Source organism: Primulina huaijiensis, unplaced genomic scaffold (genome assembly GCF_012295235.1).
Source record: "Primulina huaijiensis isolate GDHJ02 unplaced genomic scaffold, ASM1229523v2 scaffold40277, whole genome shotgun sequence".
NCBI classification, from domain to species: Eukaryota; Viridiplantae; Streptophyta; class Magnoliopsida; order Lamiales; family Gesneriaceae; genus Primulina; species Primulina huaijiensis.
The window spans coordinates 18,303-32,954 of record NW_027359516.1 but is presented as its reverse complement, the minus strand read 5'-3'; the positions used below and the strand labels follow the sequence as shown (position 1 = coordinate 32,954).

Below are 14,652 nucleotides of genomic sequence, written 5' to 3'. Positions count from 1 at the left end.
TTTTTTAATTAATATAAATATGTATTAAATATTTTTAATAATAATATTATATAATTGATGAGTAAAATTAAATTGTGTTGATATAAAATATAATTCATAATAAAAATTAAAACACAAAAAAATTAATTATAATTATATTAGAAAATTTATAAAAATATTTTTAGTTTTTTATTTTATTTTTGACATTTTTAACTCTCGTAAATATATAATTGATAAAATATCAGAAAAACCAACAGCAAAATTTTGAAATTAAAATTACAATACCCAATTGAAATACAAAGATAATACATAATTGAAATACAAATTGGAAGATAATACATAATTGAAAATCACAAAGATAATAATGCGAATAAAAACATAAAAATGACAAACAAAGTAGATGATCAATAATCTCCTAAATTAGATCTCGATCCTCCAAAATCACCAAAATATTTCCCAAATGTGTCATTTTCGTGTTGTCCATGTTCTTCATTTCTTTTTATCAAAATTTTGGATTGTTAAATTTTTAAATAAATAGTAAACAAAAAGAATATTCTAAGAATATACTTTTTAGTGTAAGATTTGAAGTAAATGAGTTGGAGATGAATGTCATATTTGGTGCAGAAACTGCACTATTTTGGTGCATAAACTGCACCAAAATAGATTTATGGGTTGGAGATGGCCTAAGCTTTCCCGAATTGCCACTCTCATGTTGGAAGCCTCTCTATATCAGCTACATTGCAACCCAAGTTGGTAACCCAATTCAAACCGATTATCTAACTAATAAAAAGTTCACCCGTTGTTTCTTTGCTAGAGTTTTAGTTTAAGTGGATACCACTGTACCATTGGTGAGATGCATTCATCTCACCGCTCCAGATGGTATGAATTTTGATCAGGTCGTATGGTATGATCATGAACCAAAGAATTGTTCCATTTATAATGGATTTGGACACAACTATGAGTTTTGTCGATTTACTATGAGGAATAACCCCACGTCTCACCCACCTCTTTGTTGTACTCGACCCTCACATTCTTTGGAAAAAATAAAGTGGAAGATGTTCTTTGGAAAGCTGATATTAACTTCTCAGCTGGCAAAAATCAAGACTTTGGTGAAGTCCATTCTTTCTCTAATCCCCATGTTCCAAGAATTGTTGAGAATCAAACCATCGGTCGGTTGATGAGAAAAGTGTCTCCTCGGGCTCTTTTGAGGCTCTCGCTCATATGGACACTAGTGATGATGGCATCATCCCTATTCTCTTGAATTTGGTTAGTAGCCCTCACACTCATTCTATCTTGTCCCATCACTCATTAGGAATTATTAATATCAAATTTATTTGTGTTGATGATTTTGAGTGCTCTTTGGGGACTTGTTCTATAAAAAAGGTGTATGAGAAAGCTTATGTCCCTCCCTTGTCTCCTCCTTCTCTTTCTACTTCAATGCAACATGTGAATGACCCTCCTTTGGAAAGTCCACTTACCAAAGCGGGAGCCCAAGGTTAAAGATGTAGTTGTTGGAAAATTGATCCCTTTCTTGCAAAACAGGTTGTGGTCACACCAAAGAAAAAAAAAGGAAGAGTCAGGGGGATGACCCTCCTCCCCCTCTTCCACCCCATGAAGATAGCATCTTGGAACATTAGGGGCTTTAATCAACCTCTAAAACAAAACAAAAAAGTAAAGAACTTCTGTGTCTGCGCAATTGTTGGAAGTTCTTGGGATTTTGGAAACAAAATTGAAGGCTTCCTTCGTTGATTGGATTATGAGTACTATGTTTCCTATGTTTTTGCAAGTTAATAATCTGGATGCTAGCATATATGAATGTATTCTCATTGTCTAGAATCCATATATGGTTCCATGTTCTCTCTTATGATGCTTAGCACATCCATTGTTCACTGGCATGTCTCCGTACCAATGTCTCTTTCTATGCCACTTTTGTCTATGAGTTGCATTCCAAATTTGCTCGTAGGCTTCTTTGGATGGTATTATTGATATTAGTTCGGGTATCTTGAATCCATGGGCTGTGCTTGGTGACTTCAATAATGTCTTTAAGATGGAAGAAAAATTACATGGTCGATCCAATCACTGATCATGAGATGAGCGAACATGTGGATTGTTGCTCTCTTAGTGCCTTGACTAACTTAAACTCTATTGGTTGTTTCTATACTTGGTTTACTTCTTCGGTGACCTTCAAGTTAGACAGGACCCTTGTTAATGATCTATGGTGGGCAACATATTTTCATTCTTTTGACGGGTTCCTTGTCGGGAATGCTTGTCAAATCATTCTCCCTTTGTGGTTTCACTTTTGCATAAATCTTCAGCACTTCGGCGACAATTTAGGTTCTTCGATATGTGGACACAACACGAAAACTCTCTCCCTGGTCTCGAGTGTATGGTCCATCTCTGTTGGAGGTACACACCAATTCATCTTTTGTTCGAAACTTAAATTCTTGAAACATGAACTTAAGAAACTGAATGAGGCTCATTTCTCGCACATTTTTACTTGAGCCAAGGAAGTTAAGTGTTTTTTAGAATCGGCCCAATCAGTTGCTTTTAATCAAACACTAGCCGAATCAGTTAATCTTATTTATCTTGCCATCTTGCATAAAACTACTTGGTCACTTTCGAATGCCGATAATGCTTTCTTTGCCCAAAAAACCAAGTGCAATTATATTTTGAATGGGGATTGTGAGAACCCGAATTTCCAGCAGCTAGCATTCTCGCAGCAACTAGCAATATTCAATAGCAATGGAAAATTTCAGCAGAAACTAACAATTCCAGAAGCAGTCAATAATTCAGAAGATGATATTTCCAGCAGAAGCTATTATTTCAGAAGCTGGTATTTTTCCAGCAGATTAGAATCCAGCAGACAGAATCCAGCAGCAGAAGAGCGAATTCCAGCAGACAGTTATTGATTCAGCTTAGACTTGTAACTGAAGCATTAACACGGAATAAAGGCTGTTAATGGCAGATTATGGTCATTAATAGGGAGGCTAACAGTCAGATTTTGGCCTATAAATAACACCCTCAAGTATCTGATTTGGTGTTACACAAATCTTGAAAGTATTACTTAAATTTTCGAGCTAAGAGAGTGCCTTGTTTGAGCTGTAAAATCCAGTAGCGAGAACAACCATATTTTCAGTAGACTTCAACCGAAACTCTAGCAAATTACGGTAAGTGGGCTTATGTATAAATATATTGAAATCAGTTTGATAATATCTGTTTTAAAGCATATTTTATGTTGATTTCTGATATCTGATTTTGAAGCACTGAAACTCCCTAGTGAACTAATGGTAGGAATATATATTCTGAACATTTCTGAATTCTGATTCTGATTCTGGCCTCACCCCTTAGAGGAGAGAACATATAGGGGACTGATATCAGTTTAGCCATGAAATTCACTAACGTGCTCAGTGCTTACTATTTCTGATTTCTGTTCTGAAACCTTTGATTTCTGAATTCTGACTTCTGTTCCGAAATAAGAATTTTCTATATGTTATTGTGTTACTGTTTCTGTAAAATGGGATTTCGAAAACTGGGAGTTATTCCCGCCCCTGCTTACTGAGTGACAACCATATCACTCACCCACCAAATTCATCTCAGATAAGAACGAGGAAGAAAAGTTAGAAGAAGAAGAGCAGATTCAATTTTTGGGCTGGTGATGAAGATCGTTGTTCTCAGTTCTGATTTATACTTTATATTTCGCTGTATCTGTTCAGACATTGTATTTCTGGTTTTACATTTCCGCTGTAAAACGTTATTAATGGAGTTGTATCAGACATTGAATATTAAGTATTATGAATAAAAGACTGGTTTTTGAATTCTGTACTTCTGATGCTTGTTGTTTTCGAATGTAAATTTGAGAGCAACGCCGGTGTCAACCAAACCCCGTCTCGGGGCGTGACAATGAAGTGGTATCAGAGCAAAACCGGGTTTCATAATCTGGGGAGGAGGAACTAGAAATAATGAGTTCTTATAGACTTCTGAAAATAAATAGACTTCTGAAAATAAGTTCTGAAAGTTACTGAAAATAAACTACTGTAAGAGACTACTGAAAATAAGCTACTGTAATAGGCTACTGAAATAAGTAGAAAAAAAAATTCAGTAGACTAAAACCAGTAGACGAAAAACAGTAGGATGAAACCAGAACCAGTAGGCGAGAACCAGTAGATCTGAATGCAGAAGACTGGGTCAGTAGACTCGGAATGCAGCAGACTGGTTCTAACAGTGCTGGAAAGCAGCAGACAGTGCTGAAAAAGCAGCAGACTGATTGCAGTAGCATCAGAGTTGCAGTAGATAGGGAATTCCCGCAGGAGCATGCAGTAGACCTTGCAAAATGGCATGGAAGTTGAGGTGTTTTTCGCGCAAACTTCAAACGGGCATAACTTTTGATCCATGAGGAATTTTTACTATTAAAAGTATGCGTTGGAAAGCTCTCGACGAGGAGAACCTAACCTATAACTAAACTTTTGTTCTAGCACCGCCGAAGAACCCCAAAATCCTTCGTTTAGATGGTGATATCGTCATTTCCGTAAAATTTTCCAATTTTTTGAAACTTTGAGGAATTTTCATTTCCAAAAGGCTTAGTATTTTTGCACCAAATTTGGTACACTTCATGTTCTTGATGTGAAAGATTTTTAATAAAATTTTCACGCAATTATGAGACCGAAAAATTTTGAGTTATTTTCTGCTATTAAATGTTATAGGCTTACTGATTCTGTTCATTCCAGAAATTGTCTATAACTTGACCTATACTCTTGAGATCACTTCTGAACCTTGGCTCTCATGTTTTGGATGTAGGATATGGCTGATCAGAGTAGCTACATTAAGAGCTTAGAGAAGAAGATAGAGAAACTCAAGTGGCATAACTATTGCTTAGAGCTGGCTAAGGATGAATTACAGCGTAGAGAAGAACACTTAAGACATGATGTTCAAAGTTATGCTAACCATCTGCATGAGACAGAAGAGAGGAATAGGAAAGCTCAAGAAGAGTTTGAAACCTCTCAAGAGACTGTTGTAGAGTTCATCGAGTTACGCGATAACTTGATTGAGAAGATCCAAGTACTTAATGATCAAAATCATCAACTTGTGCACCAGCATAACCAGTATAGTGAGCAGACTAATGCTCAGATTCATGAGTTGCAGAACACTGTTGTAGTTCTTAGTGACCAGAATGCAGTTCTGCACGGTCATATTGAACATCTGCAAGCAGTAATAGCCAATCATGAAGAAGAACCTGAAGAGGATCCCGAAGAAGTAGAAGTCAAAGAGGATCCTATGGATTTAGATTTGGGAGAAGTGATAGATTAGACTGTCAGTAGTAGTTCTTTGTAATACCACTTGTTCCATTTGCATTTTTGTTTTCATTTTCGAAGTTCTATTGTAATTGAACTTTCTTGGGAAATCAATAAAAGTTATTTCTATCCATTGGTTTCATATTTAAATTTTGAGCAATTATTCAATCATTGTGCTTCCTTTGTTTAGTCCATATTCTACCAAAACCTTAGAACTTTCATATGTGTAGGAAATGGACGGAAAACCAGTAAGAAATAATCGCAATCCTTGTTACAATAACCGCAACAACAATCGCAATGACGAAGATGCACAACAACAACCACCACCAGCAGTTGGCCTCAGCCAGGTGGATCTGATGGCTATAGCCACGATTGTGGCAACCACGTTACAAGGGTTTGTCAACACTAATGCTAACCAGCCACCGCCACCACCTCCAGCTCAGAATGGGACTAAGCAGCACTATGAGGCTCTCCGAAGAGCAAAAGTCCCAAACTTTGATGAAAGTTCTGATCCCGAGGTCGGACAGAATTGGATGAAGGAGGTGGAGAATCATCTTTGATTGCTTGAGGTTCCACAAGAAATCAAGGTAGATGTGATTACACCTTTTCTTGTGGATAGAGCAGCCAAATGGTGGGAAGGAGTATCACCAGCTATGTTAGGAACGGGACCTATCACTTGGCAAAGGTTCAGAGAGGCATTTCTAAAGCAGTACTTTCCGACAGCAGTTCGAGTGCAGAAGCTGTCTGAATTTGAAAGCTTGGTTCCAGAACCAAACATGACAGTGGTGGAGTATTCGTCCAAGTTCCACTCATTGGGAACTTACTCCCCAACCATCATGAGAGACGAGGCCTTTGAAGATACATCGCTTGAAGAAAGGATTGAACAGCCGTATTCAATCTGCCCTTGCGGTTATCGAGCCCAATAGTTTTAATGAATTGATGGGAGCCGCCATCAGGGCTGAGAATGACATTAAGAGGCGTGAAGGCGAGAACAAACTCAAACGTCCTCAATCAAGCCAGTACCAACCGGGCCAACAATTCAAGAAGCCTAGGTTTTCAAGTAACCAATTCACCAGTTCTCCATCTAAAGGAACCACTCCTTCTCAATCAAGCAAAGAGGGAGTCAAGTGCCAAACTTGTGGATTCACTCACACTGGTGAATGCCGTAGGAATTCTGGAGCTTGTTTCCGTTGTGGAAAGATGGACCACCGCATTGCTCAATGCCCTCTTCCAGATCCAAGGAATGGTCCAGCAGGTGGAACAACACCAAACAAGCCTAAAGAGAACAAGCCAAATGCTCGAGTCTATGCTATCACTCAAGAAGAGACTGACAACTCCAATGATGTCGTAGCTGGTACCATTTTAATCAATAATATACCTGCTTATGTGTTATTTGATTGTGGTGCTACGCATTCATTCATGTCTAAGAGATTTGCCAAGAAGTTAGGAGCTAAGCCTGATAACTTAGAAGAACCATATAGAGTAGCAACTCCTGCAAATCGAATTTTAGAAACTCGCACTCTATATCGGGATATTGGTGTTCTCATAGATAATCAGAGTTTCAAGGCAAACATGATTCAACTAAACATGGTGGAATTCGATGTAATTCTTGGAATGGATTGGTTAGCTAATAATCATGCTTTAGTAGACTGTCATGGAAAGATGGTAACCATCCAAGTTCCACACCAAGAGAAAATTTTATTTCATGGCAAGACCAAAGAACGAAAGACTCTTCTTTCTGCTTCTCAAACTTGGAAAGCCATGAAAAGGGGAGAAGAAGTTTACCTAGCCATGTTAAGCGAGGTAAAACAAGAAGTTGCACTTGCACTAGAAGAGATTTCGGTAGTACAAGAGTTTCCGGATGTCATTCCTGAAGAACTCCCGGGCACAATCCCCGATCGTGAAGTGGAGTTTGAGATCAACTTGATTCCTGGGGCTGCACCGATCTCAAAAGCACCATACAGAATGGCCCCAGCGGAATTAAAAGAACTCAAAGAGTAACTTCAAGAGTTGTTGGATAAGAAGCAAATCCGACCAAGCGCATCCCCGTGGGGAGCTCCTATCCTGTTCGTAAAGAAGAAGGACGGAAGCATGAGATTGTGTATCGATTACAGAGAACTGAATAAGATCACAATCAAGAATAACTACCCACTTCCACGAATAGATGATCTGTTTGACCAACTCAAAGGAGCTACAGTCTTTTCCAAGCTCGACTTAAGGTCAGGCTATCACCAACTGAAGGTCAAAGCAGAAGATATTCCTAAAACAGCCTTCAGGACAAGATACGGCCATTACGAGTTTACGGTAATGCCGTTTGGACTGACCAATGCCCCGGCAGCATTCATGGACCTCATGAATAGAGTCTTCAAACCTTACCTTGATAGGTTTGTAGTTGTATTCATAGACGACATCCTTGTGTATTCACAAAGTAAGGAAGATCATGAGGAACATCTTCGCCTCACCCTCCAGACGCTGACAGAAAAGGAACTTTACGCCAAGTTCAAGAAATGCGAATTTTGGCTAGAGAGCGTCACATTCTTGGGGCACGTAATCTCAGCAGCAGGAGTATCTGTGGACCCTAAGAAAGTAGAGGCAATCTTAGATTGGCCTAGACCAAAGAATGTGACAGAAATTAGAAGTTTCTTGGAATTAGCAGGCTATTAACGGAAATTTGTTGAAGGATTTTCTTCAATAGTCATACCTCTCACCAAGCTCACACAGAAGAACTCTAAATTTCAATGGAGTGAAGAATGTGAGCAAAGCTTCGAGACTTTGAAGAAGAAGCTTACCTCCACTCCGGTGTTGGTATTGCCAACTGACGGCAAAGACTTCACCATCTACAGTGATGCATCTAAAGGAGGCTTAGGATGTGTACTCATGCAAGAGGGAAGGGTGATTGCATCCGCGTCAAGGCAGTTGAAGCCGTATGAACAGAATTACCCAACACATGACCTTGAACTAGCTGCAGTGGTGTTCGCGCTAAAAATTTGGAGACATTATCTTTATGGAGCCAAGTGTGAGATTTTCACTGATCACCAAAGTCTCAAGTATTTGTTCACTCAAAAGGAACTCAATATGAGACAAAGACGGTGGATTGAACTCATGAAGGATTACGACTTAACAATAAGCTACCATCCAGGCAAAGCCAACAAAGTAGCAGATACTTTAAGTCGAAAGAATGCAAGTAAGGTAATCCTGGCATCACTTTCAGCACAACCTTGTTTTAGAGAGACAATCAAGATAAGTCAAGAGACAGATTCCGCTTTGGTGAAACTGAAAGAGCAAGCCGAAGAAGGAAAATCACCAGATTTTGAGACGGACAACAAAGGAATCTTGTGGATGAAAGGACGATTGTGTGTACCAGACATCGATAACCTTGGACAAGAAGTAATGTCTGAAGCACATAAGTCAAAATTTTCAGTCCATCCTGGCAGTACCAAGATGTACAGAGATTTGAAGAAAAATTTTTGGTGGAGTGGAATGAAGAAGGACGTGGCAATGTTTGTTTCTAAGTGTCACGTGTGCCAGCAAGTCAAGGCAGAACACCAGAGGCCTGGTGGACTTCTTCAACCATTAGAAATCCTGGAATGGAAATGAGAACATATTTCCATGGATTTTGTAGTTGGTTTACCAAAGTCGAAACAAGGTCATGACGTAATATAGGTAATCGTAGATAAACTCACAAAATCTGCGCATTTCTTACCTGTCCGCATGAACTATAATTTGGACAAGCTAGCCACATTGTACATGAATGAGATCGTACGATTGCAATGGAGTTCCAGCTAGCATACTTTCCGACAGAGATCCTAGATTTACGTCCCGTTTTTTGAAGAGCTTTCAACAAGCTATGGGGACTAAAGTTACGCTTAGTACGGCTTGTCACCCTCAGACCGACGGCCAAACAGAGAGGACACTTCAAACTCTTGAGGATATGCTGAGAGCTTGTGCTCTAGACTTCAATGGTAATTGGAGCGAACATCTGCCCTTAATCGAGCTCGCATACAATAATAGTTACCACAGCAGCATTAGAATGGCACCATACGAAGCTCTATATGGACGAAAATGTCGATCACCACTGTATTGGGATGAAATAGGGGAAAAAGCCATCGTTGGACCCGAACTAATCCAGGAAACAGTGGATAAAATTTTTGTGATCAAGGAGAGATTAAAAGCTGCACAAGATCGACAGAAAAGCTGGGTTGACCTGAAAAGGAGACCCGTGGAATTTGAAGTTGGAGAAAAGGCGTATGTGAAAGTGTCACCCATGAAGGGTGTAGTCCGATTCAATAAGGCTGGGAAACTGAAGCCCAGATACGTCGGACCATTTGAAATTCTTGAGAAAGTGGGAACTCTTGATTATAGATTAGCACTCCCACCCGACATGTCAAGAATTCACAATGTATTCCACGTCTCGCAGCTGAGGAGATATATTTCTGATCCAAGTCATATTCTGGAAGCTGGACCACTTCTGGTGGAGGGAAATCTAAATGAAGAACTGAAGTATGAAGAAATTCCGATTCGAACTGTGGATTTCAAAGACCAAGTACTGAGACAACGAACTATTCAATATGTCAAAGTACAATGGTCCAATCACACCGAAAGAGAAGCTACTTGGGAATTGGAAGAAAAGATGCGAGCACAATACCCTCATCTTTTTGAGAATCATGTATAACCAAGTTTCGGGAACGAAACTTCTCATAAGGAGGGAGGGATGTGAGAACCCGAATTTCCAGCAGCTAGCATTCTCGCAGCAGCTAGCAATATTCAATAGCAATGGAAAATTTCAACAGAAACTAACAATTCCAGTAGCAGTCAATAATTCAGAAAATGATATTTTCCAGCTGACGGATTTCCAGCAGAAGCTATTATTTCAGAAGCTGGTATTTTTCCAGCAGATTAGAATCCAGCAGACAGAATCCAGCAGCAGAAGAGCGAATTCCAGCAAACAGTTACTGATTCAGCTTAGACTTGTAACTGAAGCATTAACACGGAATAAAGGCTGTTAATGACAGATTATGGTCATTAATAGGGAGGCTAACAGTCAGATTTTGACCTATAAATAACACCCTCAAGTATCTGATTTGGTGTTACACAAATCTTGAGAGTATTACTTAAATTTTCGAGCTAAGAGAGTGCCTTGTTTGAGCTGTAAAATCCAGTAGCGAGAACAACCAGATTTCCAGTAGACTTCAACCGAAACTCTAGCAAATTACGGTAAGTGGGTTTATGTATAAATATCTTGAAATCAGTTTGATAATATCTGTTTTAAAGCATATTTTATGTTGATTTCTGATATCTGATTTCGAAACACTGAAACTCCCTAGTGAACTAATGGTAGGAATATATATTCTGAATATTTCTGAATTCTGATTCTGATTCTGGCCTCACCCCTTAGAGGAGAGAACATATAGGGGACTGATATCAGTTTAGCCATGAAATTCACTAACGTGCTCAGTGCTTACTATTTCTAATTTCTGTTCTGAAACCTGTGATTTCTGAATTCTTACTTCTGTTCCGAAATAAGAATTTTCTATATGTTATTGTGTTACTGTTTCTGTAAAATGGGATTTATAAAACTGGGAGTTATTCCCGACCTTGCTTACTGAGTGACAACCATATCACTCACCCACCAAACCGATCTCAGATAAGAACGAGGAAGAAAAGTTAGAAGAAGAAGAGCAGATTCAATTTTGGAGCTGGTGATGAAGATCGTTGTTCTCAGTTCTGATTTATACTTTATATTCCGCTGCATCTGTTCAGACATTGTATTTCTGGTTTTACATTTCTGCTGTAAAACGTTATTAATAGAGTTGTATCAGACATTGAATATTCAGTATTATGAATAAAAGACTGGTTTCTGAATTCTGTACTTCTAAGGCTTGTTGTTTTCGAATGTAAATTTGAGAGCAACGCCGGTGTCAACCAAACCCCGTCTCGGGGCGTGACAGGGATCATTGTACTCGGTTTTTTCATAATCTTGCTAGAAGGAATGCTAAACATAATGCTATTGCATGTTTTCTTATGCTTGATGATTGTTCGAATGTGACGGATAATGAACAAATTGCTAGGCTATTTGACGACCATTATTCATCTTTATTGAGAGCCTCTCTACCTTCTGATGATGTTGATTTATCTGTTGCACACTCTGACCTTTTTTGGGACAATGAACAACATGATTTCCTATTATCTTCGATTAATTTTGACGATATTCTATGATTTTTTTTATATCGGTGATATTAAAGCCCCTGGGTCTAATGATTTTAATACATAAATCTTTAAGGTTTCTTGGGATATCATTAAAGACGACTTTTGCTCAGCGGTTATGAAGTTCTTCTCTTCTGTTTCTTTATTGAAGCAACTTAACCATTCGGCTACTGCGCTTGTTCCGAAGTCTTCCCACGCTTCTCGTGTGACTGAATTTCGGTCGATCTCTTGTTGTAATGTAATGTAAAATTTGTTACGAAGATTATTGCGACTAGAATTTCAGCAGTGCTTGATTTTATTATTAACACGGCTCAGGGTTGTTTCATTAGTGGATGCCTCATCTATGATAATATTCATTTGGTGCAAGAATTACTTCGGAAATATTTTCATAAATGGATCTCTCGTTGAATTTTTAAAATTGATCTTCATAAGGCTTTTGACTCGGTGAGTTCGGTATTCCCGCATGATATTCTGTTGGGCCTTGGCTTCCCTCAAGTATTTGTGGCTTGGATTGTTGAGTGTGTGTGTGCACTCATTCTTTTTTTTTTCTTGGCGGTGGTTTACATGGATTCTTCAAAGGCAAGAGTGTTTTGTGACAAAGGGATCCTATGCCTCCCTTCCTCTTTGATATTTGTGTGGAATATCTCTCGAGACTCATTGGAAGAGCTACTTTTGGCACATATTATTACTTCTAACCTAGGTGTCAGCACATTGGTATTACACATCTTGCTTATGCCCACAATCTTCTCATTTTTTCTCGTGGAGACTTACTTTCGATCTCTATTATGGTCTCTTGTTTGGACACTTTTAGTAGGTGTGTAGGGCTTACGGTTAACAAGCTGAAATCTTCGATATCTATGGCATGCATGGATGATGACCTCAAGCTCTCTGTTATTCAGCATACGAGCTTCTCGGAGGGTACTTTGCCCTTCAATATCTTGGTATTCCTCTTGCAACAGATAGATTGTGTGCATCAGATTACTACACTCTCATTGATACCATCGTTCGACGGTTGTCTTCTTGGCCCCAAAAACCTCTTTCCTATGCGGGAGAATTTGAGCTCACCACCCGGTCGGTCTTGTAAGGTACATAATGTTATTGGCTTTTGATTTTGCCTATTCTTTTTGGGATCATTGACATGTTGTACTCCATATGCTGTGGATTTGTTTGGAACTCTAAGCATTATCCTATTGTTAGGATTTCCCTTTGGCAGCCTGAGGACCTTGGTGGTGTGCGCCTTCGTGAACTTCGAATTTGGAATAAAGCATTGCTAGTAAAGATTCTCTGGAGCATCCATTCGAAAGCCGACTCTCTTTGGGTAAAGGGGATACATCTTGTTTACTTGTCTCATGTTGATGTTTGGCCTTGGGAGCCTAAGATTTTATACTCCCCCTTGATTAAGAAGTTTCTTGCTATTCGTGATGAATTAGTGTTGTGTATCGATTCTATTGATGCCACCGTTAGCCTCCTTTCTAAGTGATACTCTTCCACGGGATCTAGTCAAGCCTATTCTTTTCTATTCAACCTAGTTCTTGTGCCTCCTTTGTTTCCTATCCCTTGGACAACTGTTGTCTGGAATCCATGTATCTTCTTGCCAAAGCATGCCTTCATCATGTGGTTTTGTGCGAAAGAAAAGCTTCTCGCTAGAGACCGTCTCCATTTCCTTGCCGACAAGAATTCTATGCTCTGGGCACTTGGAGTCTATTGATCATCTAGTGTCATTTTTGTAGACATTTATGGAACATGATTAAAGATTGGCTTCGCATGCAGTATTCCATGTCTACCATTCGTGCTGCTTTGAAGTTGTTCAAGTGTGCCTACAACATGTCTTCCCCTATGAATAAATCTCCTTTGTTCGCCTTCTCAAGCATCGTTTATGCATTTGGAAAGTTAGGAATGCTATGATATTTGATGGTGAAGTCCCCTCGGTGGATACTTTATTTTAAAGATCAAGGTTTATGGTTTTCATTGTCTATACTTGTATCTTCCTACATCATCCATTTATAATGTACTAAATTAAGTAACTTATATGGTATGCTACTGTGATTGATATGTTATGATTTGTTCCTTGTCTGGGTCTGCCCGATGTATGATGTACTTATGACTCTTTATTTTACACTATAAGAAAATATTAAATAAACAACACTTAAAAAGACAATTGTTTTACACCAAAATTGATATCTTTTAGTTTTAAACAATGATTTAAGTGAAAACTGTTCTCTTTATTTTTTTTCCAAATAGCTTATTTATTGGGTCAATGACATATGTTTTCACTAAAATCTTTAAGTCTTACTTCATAAAATATTGAAATCTTGGAAATATGCTGTATGAACTAACAAAAAGTTGGGATTAACTTAGAAGTTGAACCCAAATGATGTTAATATGAGATCGTTTCAAGAATTATTTTATGTGAGACGGATATCCGACTCGTTTCGACATAAAAAAATGTTATTTTTTGTTCCAAGTATGAACCTGATCGATCAGTCTAACATGAACCATGATATCTTGTCTTTAACCTAATTTTGTGATTCTGAGTATTGATTTATCAGTCTGGTACCTCGATGGTCGGTGTTCGAAACATACACGCTATCACTTGTTTCTAGAGCTTGGAGATAATTTCAAAAAAATAAACTACCGACGTTTATAAGATCTTCATTCATATATCGATTTTGTTTTGCAATTTTTTTTCAAAAATAAATATTTTTTTAGTTATATGAATTTTGTTTTTAAAAATAATAAATTTGGGATGACAATATAAAGATCCCATATATGTTATTAAAATCTTATAAGAGTCGAATTTTGGGTATTTGACTTATTAAATGGAGTCATTATTGTTCACAGACGCTCTACACTTGTTCTCGTCCTTCTCCAAACAAGTGTTATAAAATATGAATCGGATAGACCGATTTGACTGATTCAACCGAAAACTAGTCACATGTTCGGTTCGATTTAGAACATACTCAAAAACCGTTTATCGGTCAACAACCGATTTTCGATTTTTTTGAAAAAATTAATTTTTTTAAATTTTTTTAAACCTTAAATTTTTTATTTTTTATTTTGAAAGATTAAATTTATTATTTGGTTATACATATACATGATTATTTGAAATTTTGATTTTATTAAAATATTATTAGAGTTTACTTAATTTATTTTTAAAAAAATTAATTTGTTTTTTATTATT

At 37.9% G+C, this 14,652-nt stretch overlaps 2 long non-coding RNA genes across 3 annotated transcripts; both read left to right on the top strand.

Annotated features, from left to right (window-relative positions):
* The first annotated feature begins 669 nt into the window (after nucleotides 1-669).
* LOC140969228 (uncharacterized) lies at nucleotides 670-13,542 on the top strand. 2 transcript variants are annotated; one of them, XR_012173903.1, is made up of 3 exons: nucleotides 670-2,385; nucleotides 12,286-12,556; nucleotides 12,685-13,542. It is a non-coding gene; the product is annotated as an uncharacterized lncRNA (long non-coding RNA). The 2 variants fall into 2 exon arrangements; XR_012173902.1 differs by having other exon boundaries at nucleotides 11,548-12,556.
* Nucleotides 4,092-4,503, top strand: LOC140969219 (uncharacterized). Its single transcript, XR_012173901.1, has 2 exons — nucleotides 4,092-4,191; nucleotides 4,222-4,503. It is a non-coding gene; the product is annotated as an uncharacterized lncRNA (long non-coding RNA).
* Nucleotides 13,543-14,652: the final 1,110 nt, after the last annotated feature.